Source organism: Alligator mississippiensis, chromosome 2 (genome assembly GCF_030867095.1).
Source record: "Alligator mississippiensis isolate rAllMis1 chromosome 2, rAllMis1, whole genome shotgun sequence".
In the NCBI taxonomy this organism is placed as follows: domain Eukaryota; kingdom Metazoa; phylum Chordata; order Crocodylia; family Alligatoridae; genus Alligator; species Alligator mississippiensis.
In genome coordinates, this window is record NC_081825.1 from 26,110,950 (window position 1) to 26,131,503 (window position 20,554).

A 20,554-nucleotide genomic window follows, 5' to 3' on the forward strand; every position below is an offset into this window, starting at 1 on the left:
TGGCAGTAGGAGCAGCAAAGATAGCAAGGAAGATAACAATAAGCATGCATCTTTGCAGAGATGGAGGCAGTTTGCAGAAGTGTTTGCTCACATAACCCCAAGAGCTTATGCCTGGGCTCACCAACATATACAGATGCCAGCTGACAGCACATTGGTTTGCAATAATGGTGAATACAAGAGCATGCACCATGCATGCTTATTGTTATCTTCCTTGCTATCTTTGCTGCTCCTACTGCCAGTTAGTAGGCTATGGAGAGTAGCAAGCTGGAGGAGACTGAGTCTTCAGCTCAGGGTGCACTGGTAAGTGCTTGAATACACAGATGGGCACACAGGGATTTAGGTTCGGGGGGGAGGGGAGGAAGCAGTTTTGGAAGAAAGTACAGTATATTACACACATTTTTTTAATTCTGCATTTAGTTTTGTGCAATCCCAAACCAAGCACTAATTTTTCTCCTGTTCTAATGCTACACAGGATCCCTTTATCTCCCCTCCTTCCACCCAATTTTACTCCCCACTCTCCTTTTTATTTCTACACTGCTCTACCAAAGGATCTACTTTTTGGCACTACAGCCACTGGTTCAGGGCTAGACCAGATCATGTAAGGTCAGGTGTCATATTACTAGCAAGAGAGAAACTGATGCCAAGATAAATTAAGCCTCTGAACTTACCCAAAGTGGAAAAATAAGCAATCATTCTGAGTGCCTGTTAGAGTTCAGTGGCTTTTATCCTACCAACCTATCTCTTGTTTATTAAAAAATCCAGAGCCAATCAATTACTATTTCACATAATCACAGACAGAAAACAATTAAAGGCTACAATAGGCAAAAGCAGACATTTTTTGAGTTTGGCTCCAAATTCTCATGTTACTCTTACTGTAAGTAGTGAATCTCTTCACTCATACTCCTCCTTTATTCCACTGTGATATGCCCTTTTTAGCAGCATACACAAAAAAGGCAAATCTGACGCAAGTTTTGTGTAGTTTTTAATTTATAGAAATATATAGCATCTCCACTGAAAAAAAATTAGTAATGTGCAAGCGTATGCATGTATCAGTGAAACATTCCAAGGTGTTCCATTTCCTTTAGATCCTTTAGAGGGTCCTTCAGACCCTCATTTCTTAAGTATGTATTCTGCTGCTCAACAGAGAAAAAAAAATGGTAAAAGCACCATTTGAAAGAGAAGGAAACTGAAAATCAATTGGAGACTAAAGTTAAAATTTGATTATTTAAAAAATAAAGACCATAACTGTTGTTCTTTTTAAATAGGTGTTTAAAATATTGATTTCTGAAGACACAAGCAACAATTATAGATGCCAAGTTCCAGCCTATTAAATAGTAAATTGTCAATGTTACAATGGGAGGCAGCAGAGATTATGTTAGATGTCTGCAAGTCTTTATTTAGCCAGCAGTTGCAAAAGACTGGGTCTCATGAGGTAGCTGAAGATTTAACTCCAGGTTAAGAAAACCAACAACAGTAGATTTACTAAGGTTTACTAAGGCAGAGCAATTACCATCCAGTAGTTTAGTGTTTTTCCCCTGAATTCTGGTGCCACATCAGAATTTTTTCAGTTTCTAACTTATAGAACTTAAGGCATCATGGGTCAGGACAGACAGCTCTTTGTTCCCTCTTCTTTGCTATTTAATCCTTGTCTATATTCTCCAAATGGTATAATTTGACTGTAGGATTGGGCTTTTCTATTAATAGGACAATTCAATAAAATGGATACTAACTGAGAAATGTACAATGAACTATATGCATTATTCAAAAGATAAATACTTCTAAAAGTTATTTAAATAAAATTTTGCATCTCTGTGTGTGTGTAACAGATTTTCATTTAGCTAGTTACAACTTTCTCTTCCAGGAGAAGCAAGAAAGTCCTTCTGCCCTGCCCTGAACTGTGTTCTTGCCACTTCTTTGTCTTAATTAAAGGAGGGCCAAATCTTTTTGAAATTTGTGATGCACTATTAGTGCTTAGTTTCATAGTGCTTAGGGTCAGAAGGGTCCTAAATAGATCATCAGGTCCAACCCGCAGCCAGGAATGAGTGCCTGGGTCATAACACCCCAGCCAAATATCTGTCCAGCCTCCTTCTGAAGACCCCCAAGGTAGGAGAGAGCACCGCCCCCCTTGGGAATCCATTCCAGAGCCTGGCAGCCCTATTATGGCACTCCATTTTATTTTAACTGTTGATGATAATGGTTTTAAAAGCTACTGTGGTATTCCTATGGATTTATGACAGTATTTACTTTTAAGATGTACACTGAAGTAATCCTTCACCTTTGTTTTCAGAGTCTGTCACTTCAAACAATCTTGAAGTTAAGGCAAAGTAAAAATTCTTAGTTTCACTTTGTGACCATGCAAGGGACATTCCAAACGAGAATGGTCTGTTAACTGCAGCACACCAGATTGCTTTTCTTGGCATGTGGCCTGTCACCAAGTGTAGGATTAAGCAGCTGTTGTGTATGAATCAGCTGTTAAACCACGTGAACTGATTCAGGCACAAAATGTGATTCACCACAACTGTATATTCATTGCTATACTCCCTCTGTCAAATGTAGACAGTTTGCTAGATAAAGAATCCACATTTTCCATTTCTGAAATTATGTTTCCTACAAAATACAACTTAAACTAATACTATAATATACCACTATATACTCACAGTTTTCAGCACTTAACTGCATTGCAAAATATTTTAGAGGGTTTGAATAAAGTCAATGCACAGGTTAAGATATAGTTGTCTGAGCTGACCTGAAAATTTGTTTTCTTCAAACAGATCCTTACAATCAGGGTCCAACTGAATGAAGATCACTGGGCTGGCCTGCAGGCTGGACTGAGACCAACCACCTGTGCATCACCCATGGCACCAGGTCTAGCCTGTCCACTGCATGTAGCATGCGCCAGCCCTGGGGCTTGCTGCACCTGCAGCACCATGGGGCTGGGTAAGGAGTACGTGCTGCCTGAGGCACACGGGCTGAATCCAGCACTGCAGCTAGTACAGAGGGTCAGTTTGGGATGCTGCATGCTGCCCATACCCCAGACCATCAGTGCCACATGTAGGTCTGGCTCCAGCCCCCAGGCAGTGAGCACGCTGTGCCAGGGCTGCATGCACATCAAGCCCTAAGGCCAGTGCATGACGCAGGCAGTGTGGGTGTGCAAGAGTGGATGGACTATGTATGCTGAACACCACATAGGGGGCTAGCATAAGGCACATGCTACATGCGGTACCCTGTTGGAATGGCCCTGTGCGCTCGTTCCAGCATGGCCTGATCCAGGCTGACTCCAGAGCCAACATGCAGGGCTGGTCTGGCAGAACACCACATGCAGTATGCACCTTGGACTGACTGTGTTTAGGGTCCACAGCACTGTGTCCAGCCCTGTTTGCAGGGCCAGGGACAGGACCACTGCATGGGGTTAGCCCAGTGACTCACAAGTCCCACATCTGACTTCCCTCCCTCCCTACTGGTAACCAAGAGAAGCCCAACCTCATATACCAACTGTAGAAATTAAGTTAACTCTATTTTCTTCAACTACAGGTTGTGTTAAATATAGTCTGAAAAAACCCACTGTGCATTTTTTCCTCAACCAGTCAGGCAAACAATTTATACCTAATAAATAATTCAACTAACAACTAATTCATTCCTTGGGTGTCAACTGCTATCTCTGGGTGGGCTACTTGAATAATTTGTTTCCAGTCACAGAAAGGAGGTTTTTAGATGAATGATATTTTTTATTTTCTTCGACATGATATAGTCAACAAAACTGAAAAGAAATTTTCAAATCAGGGTACCTCCAGAGTACGAAGCAGGGTCTTCTTTTAAATAGGGACATTGAAAATGAGCTATCCACTAAGATGTGGAGAAATCTTTTGTCAAAAGAATGGAAACAGCACGGCCTGAAACTGGATGTTTAATAAAACTGACTGAATCTGACCAACAAATGGCTCCCCAACAGAGTATTATTCATATCTAGACTTGGAAGAATTCAATTTTTTTGTAATAATTTTGACAGATAATATCAATTGATTTAAATTAAATTAACAACACGAATATCTTCCACCCCTGGGATCGCAACCTCCCCTCCACTGAAAAAGCCAAGGAAACACCAAAATTTGTATCCTTTCTAACTGGAGTCTCTCTCTCCGCTCACCAAAAAGGCCTAACAAAGGGTGTTTGTGCCTGGAAGCTTGCAAAGAACTTTTTTCCAGCTATTTAGTTGGTCTAATAATATCACATCTACCCAAAGATGTCCTTAGACCAAAACAGCTAGGACGAACAACCCTGTCTCCGCTTAGCAATCTCACCAGCAGTTGTTTCACCTTTTTGCAGTCTCTTTCCCCAGTTCTCTGCAGCTGAGCTGTTCCACTCCGGTGTCAACAATTCCCCACTAGGACTTCCCACACAGCTGCTGCTTCCAGTCCCCTTGAATACTCTTCCCTCCATTCCCACACCTCTGGGCTTTGGACAGAGGTTTAAGTAACCTGTTACCTCCCTCCAATCTGCTTCCCAGCATCTGTGAACAAGCAGCCAATTGCTAATTGAGGCATCATTAGGTCACTTGCTGTTTTCCCCTTTAAAGAGACCCACCCTTATACTCCAGCCTGAGACTCCAACTGCAGATGCTTCCTCAACCTGATGAAGGGTGTTTGTACCCAAAAGCTTGCAAAGAATTTTTCCAATTACTTGAGTTGGTTTAATAAAAAATATCCGATTTACCCAAAGAACCTCATCTGCCTTCTGTTTTTCCCTGCTCTTTTTGATTAGCAATGGAAATATTTTTTGTTGATCTGTGAGCACATGGTGAAATAGCCATTTATCGGCATTTACTGATAAAAATCAAATCCTGCCAAGTCTATTCATATCTCAGTACAGAAGACATGACTAGACTACTCTGCCCGATATTGTTCTATGTTCGCAGGACTTGATTCTGAAGCTTAACAAGTAATGCTCGTACTGAATTTACTTATAAAATGAATGTTTTGAATGTTGTATAATACTAGATCTCATTACAGAAAGCTCCTAGCCTTGAATAAGCAAAAACCCCACATCTGATTGGAGACTGTTATGACTGGGAGGCATGCTCCAGTGTAAGGAGCAGAATGAGAATCAAAGGTTGCACTATAAGACAGCAATCACTGGACCTGGCTTGTGAATGTGGGGGGCTTCAGCAGGGGGCACTGCCCATACCTCAATGGCAGCAGCTGGGTCCTTCAACTGGCCCACTGCCTGAAAATGTTGCCAACCACTGCTCTAAGACCTTGCTGGGTTAGAATAAGGTTGCTTCCCTAAAATCATGAGATTCAATTTAACACTTTCTTTTCTGAACATTAAACTATGCAGATTTAAACGTTTTACGCAGCCACAATAGAACCCTTTTAAGGAAATATAAAGCGATGCGTTAACAAAGCTAGGTCATGGAGTTTGCCCAAGCTGTATTTTCTCATGTACAATCCAAATTTTTTTCTAAAAAGCTTCTGAAAATCTGGGTGCATGCTATACGTAAAGAAATACAACATTGTTTAGTGGTGAGCAGGGCATTGGCCCTGGGTGTCCCTTGGAGAACCTACACCACAGGGCTGCTGCAAGAAGTCTGTCTGGAGCTGGAGTTGCAGACAACTCACAGCAACACCAGCCAGAGATCAGTCTGTCTGTTCCTGGCCAGGTTGCCATTGGCTCTCAGTAGCTTGAGTCAGAGAGCCTGTCCTTGGCTGGGCTGCTGCTCACTCAGAGCACCCCATTTAGACAGCAGGCAGTGTCTGTCCCTGGCTGGGCTGTCACTGGCTCAGCAGTCCAGGTCACAGAGCTTGGAGCCCTGGCACAACTAGGCAAGACTCTGCCTCCTACTCCCTCCAGGGAGTCACATGATACCATATTCCCCCCCCCCCCCCCATCTGCCCAGGGCACCAGATGAGGTCGCTTCACATTTGATTGTCCCCTGTCCTCCCCGATCCTTTAACCTAAAGAGCTACTCCTGCTGCTGAGTGAAGAGCAGCAACTAAGGGGTTAATGGAGCAGTGACAGGCTCCCTCATCCCCTTGCATCTGCCAGTGTTTCACAGCCTATCCTAGGCTTCTGTTGTATCCATTTGCAATTACAATACTGCAATAAGGGATGTGAGGTACATGAGAAGCTCATACTGTTTTTCACATTTTATAATTTGTTACAGTAAATTACTTATTGGTATTTTCAAGGAAAAAAATATTTTTCTCTTCATTCCACCTTTCCAAAAGTATGGTGCACGTTATAAGAGAAAAATATGGTATTAGTTAACATTTCTTTTGAGGTCCATAATAGCAATACTCCCTTCATTCAAGTATTATTTCAGCCTTAGGTTACTCATCACCTTATATGCCAGATTTTGAGAGAGAGAGGTCATAGGGCTTTTTATTTATCTTCCAGGACAACCATTAGTCCAGCTAATTGACTTATAAAATGAATGAGATGCATGCGGGAACCACTTTCTGCTATGCAGGTCCTGGCTCGTTATTCCTTTCCCCTGACAGACATAACACTAAAATAAGCAACTTTACCCAGAACACAACTTCTCTTTTGTATTCTTCCTAGTTATTATTAAAACTCTTACTAATCATTGTCATCTCTAAAACAGGCCTAGTATCCATTAAATGAACAATGCTCCAAACCTATTTCACTGAATCACTATGTTTCAGCTGGTAGCTGCTGTACTCCTATTTATTACCAGGGATTGGGGGGGCAGTTTGTTTGCCATGGAAAAATACAGATTTTCTCCTTTAAAGGAGAAAAATGCAGGAAACCACAGGTTTCCCCTTGCAGGCTGGCAGAGTTCCAGCCTGCAAGGGGCTGTGGGGAGTGGGATGCAGGGGATGCCACATGGATATGCACATGCACACACATGCATGTGTCCAGCAATACAGACAGGCAGCAGTGAACAGCAGCTCCCCAGCTGCCTGCAGGTAAGTCTATGGGGAGAGGAGGGGCAGGAAGAGGGCATAGGTGACACATGGGTAGGGGGAAGAGGGGGGACACGGGTAATGCAGGGGGTTAGACTGAGGCAGCCACAGTGAAGGAGGGAACAGGGCAGGGTTGGCAGCTGGAGCTAGGGGCAGTGCCCAGGGCCCAGACAGGAATGTGCAGCCCAGCTTGGGGAGTGAGACAACCACGTGCGGCTCTTCCAAGGGGCCGGTTCCCAGTCACTGCACACATTCCTGGGGATGGGGGCAGCTCAGTATTGCCACCACTGCAAGCCCCTGCACCAGCTGTGACACCAAGGTGAAGCACCCTCTGCTAGCCTGGCAGCAGCAGGGGACCACAACTCCATGCCATAGCCCCGTGCTGCCGGGCAGGCACAGGGTGCTTCATCACAGCAGTGCAGCTGGCAAGGGGCTCCCAGTGGTGGTGGCACTGAGTCTTGCTGCCCTGTGCTGGGTCCTGGGGTGGGTGGGGGAGCTCTGCAGTGAGCAGCCCACATCTGCCCCACCCCCAACAGGCTCTGCCTCCTGCATGGGGCAACCAGGGGCTTGAGCACTGCTGGCTGGCTGTGAGTGGCACCTGTAGAGCAAGGGGCAGGGTCCTGTAGCCCACTCCAGCAGAGCTGGGTGGGCAGGGCTTGTGGGTCAGGAGTGAGGGGCCCCAGCAGGGCCAGGGACCTTCAGGTTCAGAGTGAGGGGCACTGGCAGGGCAAGGAGGGGGGGGGGGGGGGGGGGGCCTTGAGTTGGGAATGAGGGAAGGCCAGAGGGCTGCGAGTTGGGTCTGAGGAGCACTGGTAGGGCTGGGGGGGCTGTGGCTTGGGAGTTAGGGGCAACAGCATGAGCAGGGCAAGGCACTAGCATATCAGGGCTGCTCAGCACCACAAAACAGCAGGGGCACAGCTGCAGCTGGACTTGTGTACTGGTGAACAAAGGGGGCAGGGGGAGCTCTGTTTTGCCATGATTAAAAAAATAAATAAAAAATGTGAAAATATAGAGGTATTTAGAATTTATTTTATTATAATGATTGAGGCAGTGATAGGCTTCCAAACAGCTTTAAAATTGAAATATATCAATAAAACACTGGGTTTAACTGATACATACATATGTACATATCTATACATATAGATCAGTATGGATTTCATTTAAATCAAACTGATTTAAATCATGAATAAAATCATGATTTAAATCAATAGTTAGGAAGCCTCAATTTAATCACTGTTTTCTACAAAAAGTGCATTCTTGTTGTTTGATATCCTTTATTCATTTAACTTATTGAAACTTTGCACTTTTTGGGAAATGTAATGGCTTGACTGAGTACATAAACCTGCAGAGAGACAATAGGGCTGAAGGGTAGGTAATAATCAGGTCTGTTATCTCATCTCCATATATTGCTGTTAATTAGGACGTTATATCTGGAGATGACAAAATCTCCCTATGCCTGAAGAAGAGCATCTGTGCCCAAAGCTTGCAAAGAACAATTTTTATAACCATTTCATTGGTCTAATAAAAGATATTACATCTACCCAAAGAACCTTGTCTGCCTAGGATCTTTGGAGACAAATCCACAGCTTGAGAACTGAAACTAAGCATTGCAGAGATGTTTAACGGGATCTTCTAGACTGAGCATTTGGTCCCATTGGGTAGAATGGCTTTCTTTAATCTTCACTAATCTATAGACAAGTCTCTGGGAACCCCGTAAGATTGGGCCCCTAATCTAGTCCACGGCCTGTTGTGACCCATTTATAAAACTTCTAAAATGGTGACATGAATATATGGTCTCAAATAGTATAAAATTAGACGTTATAATTCCTGTTCCATGATGATATGTTTAATCTTTAATGTGTCTTAAATTAAAACTATCTTTATGTAAGTTTTTTTAAACAACAGCACCTTTAAAAAATAAATACAATTAAATAAAAAAAATCTGATTTAAATAAGAAAAATCAATTTTTTAATTGTTGGTTTTTATCCACCCCAATATATATACATATTTACACACACACACACACACACACAGAGTGGAGTTTCATTTTAAACTGCAGGAAAACACAGGTTTTGGGGGCTTTAATCAGAGAATTTGGGATTTTTAAACAAACAAAACCAAGATCCCTGCAGTTATTACACATTCCCTATGACTAACTTCCTTGGCACTCTGTGCCTAAGTAATATCAGTGTGTGCACACTGCTGTCTTTACAGAACCCTCATCAGAAAAGTTAACTGGAAAGAGAAGTCATTTTCTTCTTTCCAAAAGCCAGTTTTATTATTGCTGCAATCCTGGAGAGGGATCCTAAAAATATGTATTTATATTTCCTAGGAATATGTATATATTCCTTCTAGTCTTATAAAATGGAAATCTAACTAAAAAAAAAAGTAAAAATAGTGGGCTCTTTTCCTGCCAGTTTGGTCACAGGCATTGCCTACTAGTCAGCCAAAATGTGGGCTGCTGTCTTCTCTTTATGGGTCTCTGCAGTGGAGAAGTACTGCAAACTACAACAGAGTCTAGAATCAAAGCCAACAACATAAGGGACGCCACTTTGCAAATCAAGGGAAATAGTGTTAAAGTCAGGGTGTGCTGTGAGCAGTCACACATTAAGGGTTAATACTGTTTCTTGCCTGCACAGCTCTGTGAGCAGAGGGGTTGACACCTGGGCTCTATCCCTGCTCTGGGTTGGGGAGGGGGCTGGGAGCAGTGCATCCTGGGATGTTGGAAGACTGCAAATTGCTCATTTTAATCTCTGTTGAGCCAACTGAAATTACCTAATGAGATAGGTAGTTAACCCTGGCCTGAAGAGGCGTGAATTTTAAGTGTCCTTAATATGGTTTAAGTGTAACATGTAACTTCACTTTGAGGGTAGGTTTGATAACAGTCTTCAAATACCTAAAGGGCAATTATAGAAAGGATGAATATGAGTTTCTCTGTGGCTGTAGGGGACTTAGCTAGGAACAATGGCCTCAAGCTACAGCAGGGGAAATTTAGGCTGGGCATTAGAAGGAACTTTATAACTATGAGGGTGGTCAAGCATTAGAAAAAGCTACCTAGAGAAGAAGTTCTGGAATTTCTATCCTTAGAAATTTTCAGAAGGAGATTAGACAAACGCTTAACTGGGGATGATCCTGCCCTGAACTGAAGGCTGGATCAGATGACCTTGTGAGGTGTCATCCAGCCCTACTTTCTTATGATCCTATAAACTAGGTTCAGCAGAGACAAAAGTCTAAAGGTAAAGTTAAGATCTGGGGCCCTGGATAAAATTTTAATAAGGGAAGGAAATAACAGAAAATATAGGATGATATGACAACAGGACAATCAGAGAAAACAGAACAGACACCTGAAGTGTATACAGAAATGCAAGCAACATGGGGAATAAACAGGAAGAATTGGAGGTTCTATTACAATCAGGAAATTACAATGTAATTGGGATTACAGAGATGTAGTGGGATAGTTCACATGACTGGGGTACTTCATGGATGGGTATAATTTGTTCAGGAACAACAGGCAAAGGAACAAAGTTGGTGGTGTTTTCCTGTATAAAGGATGTACTCATGTTCTGAGGTGCAGTACAAAGTATGAGGTAGGCCTGCTGAAAAACTCTGCATAAAGGTTAGAGGAGAGACAGCAGCAAGGGGATGTTACAGTGAGCATCTGCTAAATTCCACCAACCTAGAAGAAGGGGTGGGTGAGGTCTGCTTTAAACTAAACAGAAGTTTCTGAATCACAGGACCTAGTTCTCATGGGAGACTTTAATTAGCGTGACATCTGCTGGGAAGGAAACAGAGCAGTGCACAGAGCAGTACACAGCAGAATTCTTGGAGGGTTACTGGGAATAACCTTTGGGTACAGGTGGTGGAGAGGCCAACAAGTGGGGAAGCTCTGCTCCACTCACTCCTCAAAAACAGGGAAGACTTAGTTGAGAATGTGAAGGTTGAGGGTAACTTGGGCAACAGTGGCTGGGGGTGGGACAGAAGGGGAACTGCAGAAAGTTCGTATCACTATTGTACCTTCCCAGGATACATGAAAAAAGATATATTGCTAAAAAACTTATTTGGGACAGTTACAGACCTTCCAAGCAGAGTTTCACAAGGCAAAAACATACTTTTGCCTAAAAGGGACTTCATTTTTTGGAGATTTTATTTTATTATTTGAATCTCTAGTATTTGCCTGGACTACTAATCCTCCCCCAGTAAAAGAAAGATTGGCAGTATATGGTGGATGGCTGGATTTTTTTCTGTGTAAATCTTCTATGTACCACTCTGAAGAGGAGCAGGGGAGACTAGCAATGATGCTGCATTCAGTAAAAGTGCACAAAGACACTGAGTGCAAAAAATTAGCTCCTTACAGTATGCTGTGAAGGCAAACAGTGCTGACTAGTTTTCCTTCATCTGCTGTTTGGAAGCTGGTCTCATAATCCTGCTTTGGGATGGGAAAAAGATAGGAAATTGAGTTCATTTTTTTTTTTTGGAGTGGAGTGGGGGGAAGGAACTGAAATCTCTGTGGATCTTGGGGGTGGAGGGAGAATCACAAAAAAGGCCAGCAGTCTTCCCCCCTCCCCCCTCAAGAGGGGCTAGGTTTGTCTCTCCTCCCCCTGTAATGATCTATTCTACAAGGTTTTTCAAAAAAGGTTACTGGCCTACAGCCCCCCCTCTACCAGATGGGATCCAAACAGGCAAAATATACCTGTGTTTCCCTAGAAATCTTAGCCTGGGACAGGATTCATGGTGGGCATGCACTGGGGGGAAAAAGAGTGTCTTTAGATGTGGCAGCAAGGGGAGTGAGTAGGGGACCAAAGATTCTTTACCACAGGGGTGGCCAACCTGCAGCATAGGTGCCACCAGCCATACACAGCAGATCAGCAGGGAGCAGAAAGCAGAGCAGACTGGGCAGGGGAAAGGTATCAGAGTGTTGCTCAGGAAGCTTGCAGGGCCAATTTATAGCATGCTTCCCAAAAAGGTTAGCCCTCACTGCTTCGGGGTTGGCAGCCTTTGTGCCATGCCTGATGCCCTCCTACCCATGACAAGTAGGAAACTGTTGATGATGGCTATAATTATGATCTTCCATCTGATGCACTGCTTTTCTGCCTTCACTTCCCTTGGGAGGAGGGGGGGGAAGAAGGGATGACTGCTCGTTTTAAATCAAGTGTTTACCAATTCTGTCTGCTTCCTATTGGCTTAATTATTTGCTCAGGAACTATTAGAAGCCTTATACTGCTTAGGAGAAAAAAAATCCACTCAATCTTAAGACTTGTCCACAACAGAAAGTTTACGAATATAATTAAAGCAGTATGTCCAGACTAGGGCATAATATTGGGAAAGGATACTTTATACCAGTAAGTCTACTCCCAAAAAGAAAGGAAACTAATTATATTGGTAATTTGCATTTATACTTCTATAATAGCTGAATTCATACCAGGAATACTAGAACTATAACAGCCTGAGAGGCTGAAAGCAGCATACAGAAACTGGATATGTAAGCATCTCTCAATGGGAAAAATCATGTTTAAAGGGAATTCAATTCTTTTGCTCTGCCACGGGTACCTGGTAAGGCAAAATCAGTTGAGATGTCTAGGCATTACGTAGGGCTTCACAAGCAGAATCAGAGTTAGCCAAGCTCTTCATAAATTAAGAAAGGTTAGGACAGGTCAATGTTTGGATGGTAAAGGGAAACTTGTACATTGCAGGCAATGAATTCGAGGATTCAGAGCCAGTTTCTGTGTGTCAAGTGCTCAAGAAGGAATCTTTGGGATGAGAAAAAGATGATCAATAGACTACCTGGGGAAAATCAAAAGATCTCACCACGCTTTTCAGGCACAGGGGCATGAAATACTGGCAAAACTCCTGTTTTCAATACACCCACACATGGGGAAATATACCTACATTTCCCCCTAACTAACAGGCACATTTGTTTTAAATCCTGGCTTAAATACTTGTGTGGTTTTGAAAGTATACAGCAATACAGCTGCTGAATTCAAATCCAGAGGACTAGTTGGCTAATGGCCATCATAAATAATTATGTACATTAACTTAGTAAACCACTTTGGGTTATTACCAAACAAAGCAGCCTACATATACTTGAATCTAGTCCAATGTTAATCAATAACAAGAATAAAACCACACTAGAGATGTTGTAAACATTGCAAAAGTAAATACAAACCATCTTAATGAAAGATGTGCACAGTTAAAATGCCCAAATTAATTTAACTGTATGCCCCCCTCTTCCACTCAATAAAAATAATAGTTAAGGTCAAAGCAGTTTAGTATGTGGTTTGCAGTAGAAAAAGGTTTTTGCCCCCTAACTTCTTTCCATGGAGAGTTAAGGTTATTTGGATGCTTTAATTCCATTTCCTATGTTAACATATTTTAATCTATTTTTTTAAAGTGCTATGTCAACATTAATTTTTTGTTTGTTTGTTTTAGGTCTAACACTACCTTTAGGATACTTATAACACACCCATAGTGTTCCCTACCCTTACGTTATGGACATATTTCAATTAGCTCTGTTTTCAGATAGGGGTTTTGGACAGGGACTTTCCTCAGTCTTAAAAAAATTAATTAGAAGAACTGAACAAGAAACCTAAATAATGCTCTCAGGTTATTTCTAAGAGGGGTGCATCGATAAAGATTTTTTTGGCTGATACCAACGGCCAATTATTAACCAGCCATATTGGCTGATACCAATCCAGCAGCTACAGAAATGCAGTGCAACAGGTTGGAGAGCAGCATCTGGCCAGTAAGTTAGGGGGAGAAGGGGCATGGTGGGTTGCAGATTGAGGCCCCCACGGTGAGGGAGGGAGCGGGGTAGGGGCCGCTCAGCCAGGGTGGTGAATGTTACCCTGGGGCCAGGAGCCGAGGGCAGCTCATCCGGGGGGCGCGGGGGGGAAGAGGAAGCGGTTCCCTACCACTGTGCACACTGCTGGGGAAGGCATGGGGGGCATGTGCCCCACTGGATTTGTGTGCAGGGCAAAGGCAGGCTGCCCACTGTGGGCTCAGGGGCTGTGCCAGCCTCTTCCCGATGGGGGTGGGGGGTGGGAGCAGGGAAGGCGCTGGGAGGTGTGGTTATGGGGTGGGCTAGACCCACCCCAAAATTTCACTGTAACCACCCCTTCCAGCACTGCTACTGCCTGTCCCACCCTACCCCCGTCCACCCTAAGTACAGCCCCTGGCCCTGTGCCCACAGCAGGCAGCGTGCCTTCACCCCGCACACAAATCCAGGGAACACATACCCCACATACCTCTCCCAGGGTGCGCATGGTGGTGGGGAACCCTCACCTCCACTCCCCTGGCAGGGTCACATTCACCATCCTGGCTGGGCAGCGCCTACCCTGCCCCACTCCTTCCCTCACTGTGACAGTCTCTATCTGTCCCCCACACCTCCTTCTGCCCCCAGACTTACTGGCTGGATGCTGCTCTCCAAGATGCCTGGCTGCATTACTCGCCACATGCATGCTGTGGCTGTGTGCATGAATGCGGCATTTATCAGTGACATTATCATCCACACTGGCCAAAAAAAGCTGATTGCCAATAATGCTAATTTTCCTTTTAATTGGTGCCAATCCAGTATGCAACCGGTAAATCAGTGTACCTCTAATTTCTAATGACTTGAAAATGTCTACCTTAAATTGTTAAGAAAACAGGGCAGAATCACTAACATTCCAGAGTAGCATAAACTAGTTGAAGTGGATTTGGGTCTTAGTGTGCAATGAACTTATTGGTTTAGAAGACTGTGCTAGTGAACTTTGCATTCTACAAGTGAGGATCAAGGATAGCTCAGTCCAAAACAGCCTACTACAGTGCCTCAACTCCCTTGACAGTTATGTTTCAATGTACATTGGAACCAAGATATCAATGCTTTGGGGAACCTTTCAAGTGCTGATGCACAAGCACGGATACAAAGGCCAGAACAGCTGTACCTGGTAATCTAGCAACAAGAACTCTTCGTGTGTATGCAGTCTTTCTTAGACTAAAATAAATCAATTAAAACCTAGTGTTTCTAAGTCTTATGCACAGAATTGCAATTAATTATACAGAAAGTTTGATATACTTGTGTTATTCTGTTCAAATTATTCAAGACAAAAAATACAGACACAAGCTAATTTGTTTTTAAGGAAGATCCAGATTTTAATTTTAACAAAGTATCTAAATGCATTCTGTACTCATTAAGTGCTATAGATTTGAGGATAGTTGTATTTTTAAAATAACATGAAGATGCCAAACACATGGATTAAGTGCAAGATGGAATGCAATCTTAACAGTGGAGTCACGACCAACGCCTCTACAAAAAAATATTTTAATTAAAATTGTATTAACAATTAATCCAGGAAAAAGGAAAGGAAAAATAGTTTGTAAGAGGCATTCCAAAAGGAGATGCAATTAAGAAAAAAAATATATAAAAACTGGAGAAAATGCTTCTACAATGTCCAGAATCTGATTTTTCTACAGAAGCCATTTGCCAAATGTTGAAAAGATGACAACTGCTTAGACAACAGTAAACTCTTTGATTTTTTCCCCACCAAAAAAACTAGAATCAGGGAACAAGAGACAGGTAAAAGAATATTAGAATGGATTTAGGATTACCTGAATTTTGTAAATGGTTTTGTGCCCCAAACAATGCTGACTAAGATACTCAAGGTAGCAGAGATCATGCAGTTTCATTCTGAAAATTCAATTTACTAATATTAAATCAGTCTCACAGGGGAATTCCTTGAGAGGTGTTGTAATTCTCATCACATGGACACAAGTGCCTCAAATATTTGGAGCCCAAATACTGCTTTAGCAATACGCATGTAGAATACAAATTCTTTGCCTTGCTGTGCTCTACACCAAGAATATAAAAGCATGCTAATTTTCTTTCCACATGAAGAATAATAAGTTGTCACAGACTTCAAAGGAGAGGAACCAAAGGGCAGGAAGTGAAACATGTACATAGACAACAAAATGAAAAAGAACTCCAACTACTTCTTCTTTAAAATGCTTGTTCATAAGCACATTCCCACTGGAGAAACTCCCAAGCAGTGCCCAGATCACTTGGAGACAGGTTTCCTGAGGCCTAGGTGAACAACCACTGAAATGTTACTTTACTAAACGCAGTCTCCATCCTAGAGACTTCCAAAATGGCTTTGTGCTTGGTAAAGGTGTGCACAGAATTCCAGATAGGTTCAATTCAGATATCAGGCAGAGTCATTACTTAGAAGCCAATGAAATCACTCTGGATTTGCCGGAATGAGCTCTAACCAAGGTTTGCATGTCGTCTTGTAATACTTTGACAAAGTCTGGTACCCAGCTGAACAGTCAATGGGCTTAAACCACTCAGTACTTACATTTTTCATCTGCAGCACCCTCTGGGTTACATGCTGCATGGCTCACCACATAGGTGTTCTGCCCTACACTCTACCACAGGTGCCCCCCAATCCCCTGATGCAATGCAGCCCCTGTAACCATATGGGCTGCCTCCCAGCTGCACTGCATCAGTGATCTAGGTCCCCCTGAGCCCCTTAGCCACCTGTTCCCTTGGCTTCATGAGCTGAGCCACCCTGCTCCACCACCTGCCACATGTAGGGGCAAGCACCAAAAGCTGGAGGAGGGACGGTGAGCCTACAATGGAAGTGTGTTGTAGAAGCAGTGCCTGGACCAGCTGTTAACTCCTGAGGGGTTGCATGCAGCCAACAAGTCACCACTTGACTACTCTAACTGAAGAAACAGGAATCATCTATGGACTGGACTATGTTAACCATGGTTTCAGCAAGTACTATGGATTCATATGTCACTGGCACCAGTGAGGCCTCACTCAATACTGTGTTGAGTTTTGGGCCCCTCACTTCAAGGAGGATGTGGAGAGATTAGAAAGGGTCCAGCTCAGAGCAACAAAGATGGTTAGAAGCCTGGGAAGCACAACTGATGAGAAAAGACAGAAGAACTAGTATTATTTAGTCTGCAGAAGAGAAGACTGAGGGTGGGGACTGCATAACAGTCTTCAAATACCTGAAAGAAAATTATAGAAAGCATGCAGTCCATTCATAGCATTTGATAAAGTAGGATGTTACCTACAAAAGCTCCTTGAGCCAATTAGTTTCTAAGGTGTTGCTCTGCCCCTACCTTAAAACAGAGATATCCCCTAGTAGTCCAAAATTTCTCTTTTAAGAAAGTCCCAAGGCCAAAGAGATGCAGACCAGAAGAGAACTGGGGTTTTGCCAAATAGGATGACAGAGACAAAAGTAAACAGCAAAATAAAAGGGATAAATCTAACATGGGTACAAAAAAAAAAGATACAGAAAAAGAAGTTTTTTGAAAGGCTGTAGGCCATACAGAAGTGGTTCTCAACTTTTTTTAGATTCAAGGCATCCCTCAAACAATGTCAGCTGTTAGTTTTCACTTTTTTGACTACAGAAAATAATAAAGCAGTTTTTCCTGTGAAGAACTCACAGACCACAATGGCATAACATTTTTTTGACGCTGTGGATTCCGTTTTGAAATCTCTGGGTTTATCTTGTGAATCATGTTTGTACACCTAACAGCGTACAGCAGTGGTCACCAACCCGGGGCTCGCAATCGGCTGGTCGATCCCGGAGCCTCTTTATGTCAATCCTGGGCTGGGGGGACAGCTGGGCATGCGCCCACGTGCACACCCGCTGCCCCTAGCCCCAGCAGGTCAATCTTGGGGAGGGGGGCTCCCTCCCCATCTCTGCAGGGGCAGAGGTGGAGGCAGCTGCTGCTACACCTTGAGCCCTGCTGCAGCTGGCCATGTGTGGCTCAGCTCAATAGCTGGGACTCATGTGGCATTGGGCCCTGGCTGGGTCTGAGGTCTCCGCCACCCGGCAGGGGGCCTGGGGGCTGAGCCCCCCCCAACCTGTTCTCCGGGAAGAAGAGGCTGCTGCTGCTGCACCTGAAGCACAGAGGGGGCACAGACCTCTGCAGTATAGGTAAGGAAGGGGCACAGGCCCCTGGGGCCCCCCATGCACCTGTGGCTGGTAGAGAGTCCCAGACCTGGCCAAGCTGGGGCCCAACACCACTTATCTGCTGCCACTGGGGAGAGCCGTGCCCACCTGGCAGCCAAAGGAACATGGGGTTGGGCCCTGGCCCAGTCTGGGGCTTTCCGCTGGACAAGGGAGCGTGGGGGGAGGGGGACTCCTGCCACTGCACGCAGCCTGGAGGAGGCTCAGGGGGCCTGTGCCTCCCCCACCTGTGATCCAGGCACAGAGGGCAGGCAGCAGCAGCCACCAGGGCCTCCACCAGGGTGCATCCAGCAGCAGGAACCTCCACCCCTCCATGTACCCCTGGACCACCGAGACTTCCAGACCCAGCCAGGTCTGGGCCCCACGCCACGTGCATCCAGCTGCTGGACGGGTGCGGCTCAGCACAGCAGCGGCACACAAGTGGGGATCTGTCCTGGCTCCATGCCCCTTCCCTCCCCCCACCCCTACCACCACAACAGATTTACCAGCTCAACACTGTTCTCCACACTGCTAGGCTGCACTCCTGGCTAGCTGCCTGCATGCTGGAAATGAAGCTCAGTCTCCCTTCCCCTTTCTACCTGCAGCAGCCAGGGAGAGCTCCAGGATTCGCCTAGGAGGCCAACCCTGGGCTGGCAGGGGGCAATGGGAGTGGGGGAGGAAAAATGGGACAGCTCCCCCGCTTGCTACCCAGAGCAGCTGCAAACCACGCAGAGCCTGGGGGCTAATCTGTGGCCTCCTACTGCCTGGGGCTGACCAGGAGCAATTTGTTCCTGGTCAGCATCTACACATGCGCTTCAATGCATTAGTTTAATGCTCTGTTTTCTAGTACCTGTATCTATTGGTACTAGAAAATGGCGCATTAGACTAATCTATTGAGCAGCAATTGCTGTGTACATGTAGATGGTGATGCTTTACTGCATATCAGATTAGTTTAATGCGCAGGAAAGTATCTCATGCAGATATGCCTACCGAGAAGGAAAGCAAATTTTAAAGTTTTGTCTGTTCTTGTGTAACATTGTGTCTGAATCAGACTGAAACACAAAAACAGCCATTAACCATCAAGAAAATCAGATGTTGCAGTTAAAACATAAGGGATTGTTTTCTCTGAGAGGATTCCATGAGTTTTCCAGCCCACCTCAATATTTCACTGGATTAAATACCCATTTCCCCCCATATCAAACTGCAGTCCAATGGCTTTTAAATTTCTTCTGCACTTCAGCAACAGAATGTTAATTCCCCTCTGCTGACTGATGGTATGGACAGATGAATATATCATTCAGAGTTAAACAAAGGGCAATAGAGGTTTACTGAGTATCACCTGTTCTGTGTTAACTGTCTTAAGCATCTGAACCTATCCCAGTGTAAGTGAAAGCTAAAACTGGGTAGTTTATCCATGAACGGAACAAGACAAAGTTATCACCATTTAGTTTCTACTTACTACAAGAAGCAGTTACTACAGAGAAAATGATGCACAGTAAGAGAGATGGGGAGATTTAAGTTGGTTTTAGTCTCTCTGTCCATACCCTCAAATGCAAGGAAATTATTTCTGTATTTTGAGCAATTTTCCAGATTATCGTTTTCAGATCAGTCAAACCCTTCTTGAGAATAAATTCAAAATGGTTCAGAATAGATGGGGAGCTACATTAACATTAATCACCAAATGTTCAGATGAACAGAGATAACTAGAGGCATCAATGTTTGACTTGCAATCAAATAGCCCCATCCTTAATTATTTTAACAGTCATACACACCCTAGGATTTGTTGTAAGCCTAACAACATCCATCCATTTTCACATGGTTTTGGTGGACAGTTTTTGTCAAAGTTAGATCTTTCCCTGATGTGCCCAGCTACTAGTAACTTGCTGAAAAGTAGAACCTAGTCAAAGCATTACATCTTTCTTGACTTACAGATGTTCAGTATGTTAGATGATATTGCTTAATTACAAATACCAAACCATCTGCTTATTTAAAAAACACAGCTTCACTTCTAAATAGAAAACATCTGACAATGTTACATTATTACATAGAATACAGGTTCTCAGGTTTTGTGCTCAAGTTACCAGGCTATGATTTTCAGCAGTTAGCAAAAAAATTGTCAACTAGGGTTTTTTGGCAATTTAAAATGTACATGGGATACTATCAGCTCAGAATAAGTTTCCCATCCAAGAGAAAGAAAAACCCGACCCTAAAGGTACTATGAGTATTTAATTAAAATGTTTTCAGTCCTAAATGTAAAATTCTCTCATTTTAGCTGTACTTTCCTATCCATTTACATTTTTTTAAACTGAAAAGAGGTTCTCCTTAACACACCTATGCCTCTTGCGAAAGAAAAAAAAAAAAAAAATCAAATGAGCTACCTCCAAAGCTAGACATTAAGGTGTCCTGATGATCTATTTATGACAAAAGTCATATATGTTGTAGTGTAAGGGTGATGTTGTAGCCCTGATGATCCAAAAAACAAACAAACAAGTGAGGCAAGGAATTCTGCAAGTGGTTATTGGACAAACTACATAGTTGAGAGGCATGTAGACAAGCTTTTAGGTACCACTGTACTTTCCTCAGGTACAGTGAGCCCGAAGACATCATCCACAAAAATTCTTGCCTCTCACACTATTCCCACACGTTAATTTATGAGTTACAAAAGAGAGTGGTTCCCCAAGGCACTCTATGCA

The 20,554-nt window shown here is 43.6% G+C and overlaps 1 protein-coding gene across 2 annotated transcripts in view; it reads right to left on the minus strand.

Annotated features, from left to right (window-relative positions):
* KIAA0232 (KIAA0232 ortholog) overlaps positions 1–20,554 on the minus strand; it is a 125,813-nt gene that overhangs the window by 41,998 nt on the left and 63,261 nt on the right. The gene's annotated exons all lie outside the window — the stretch shown is intronic.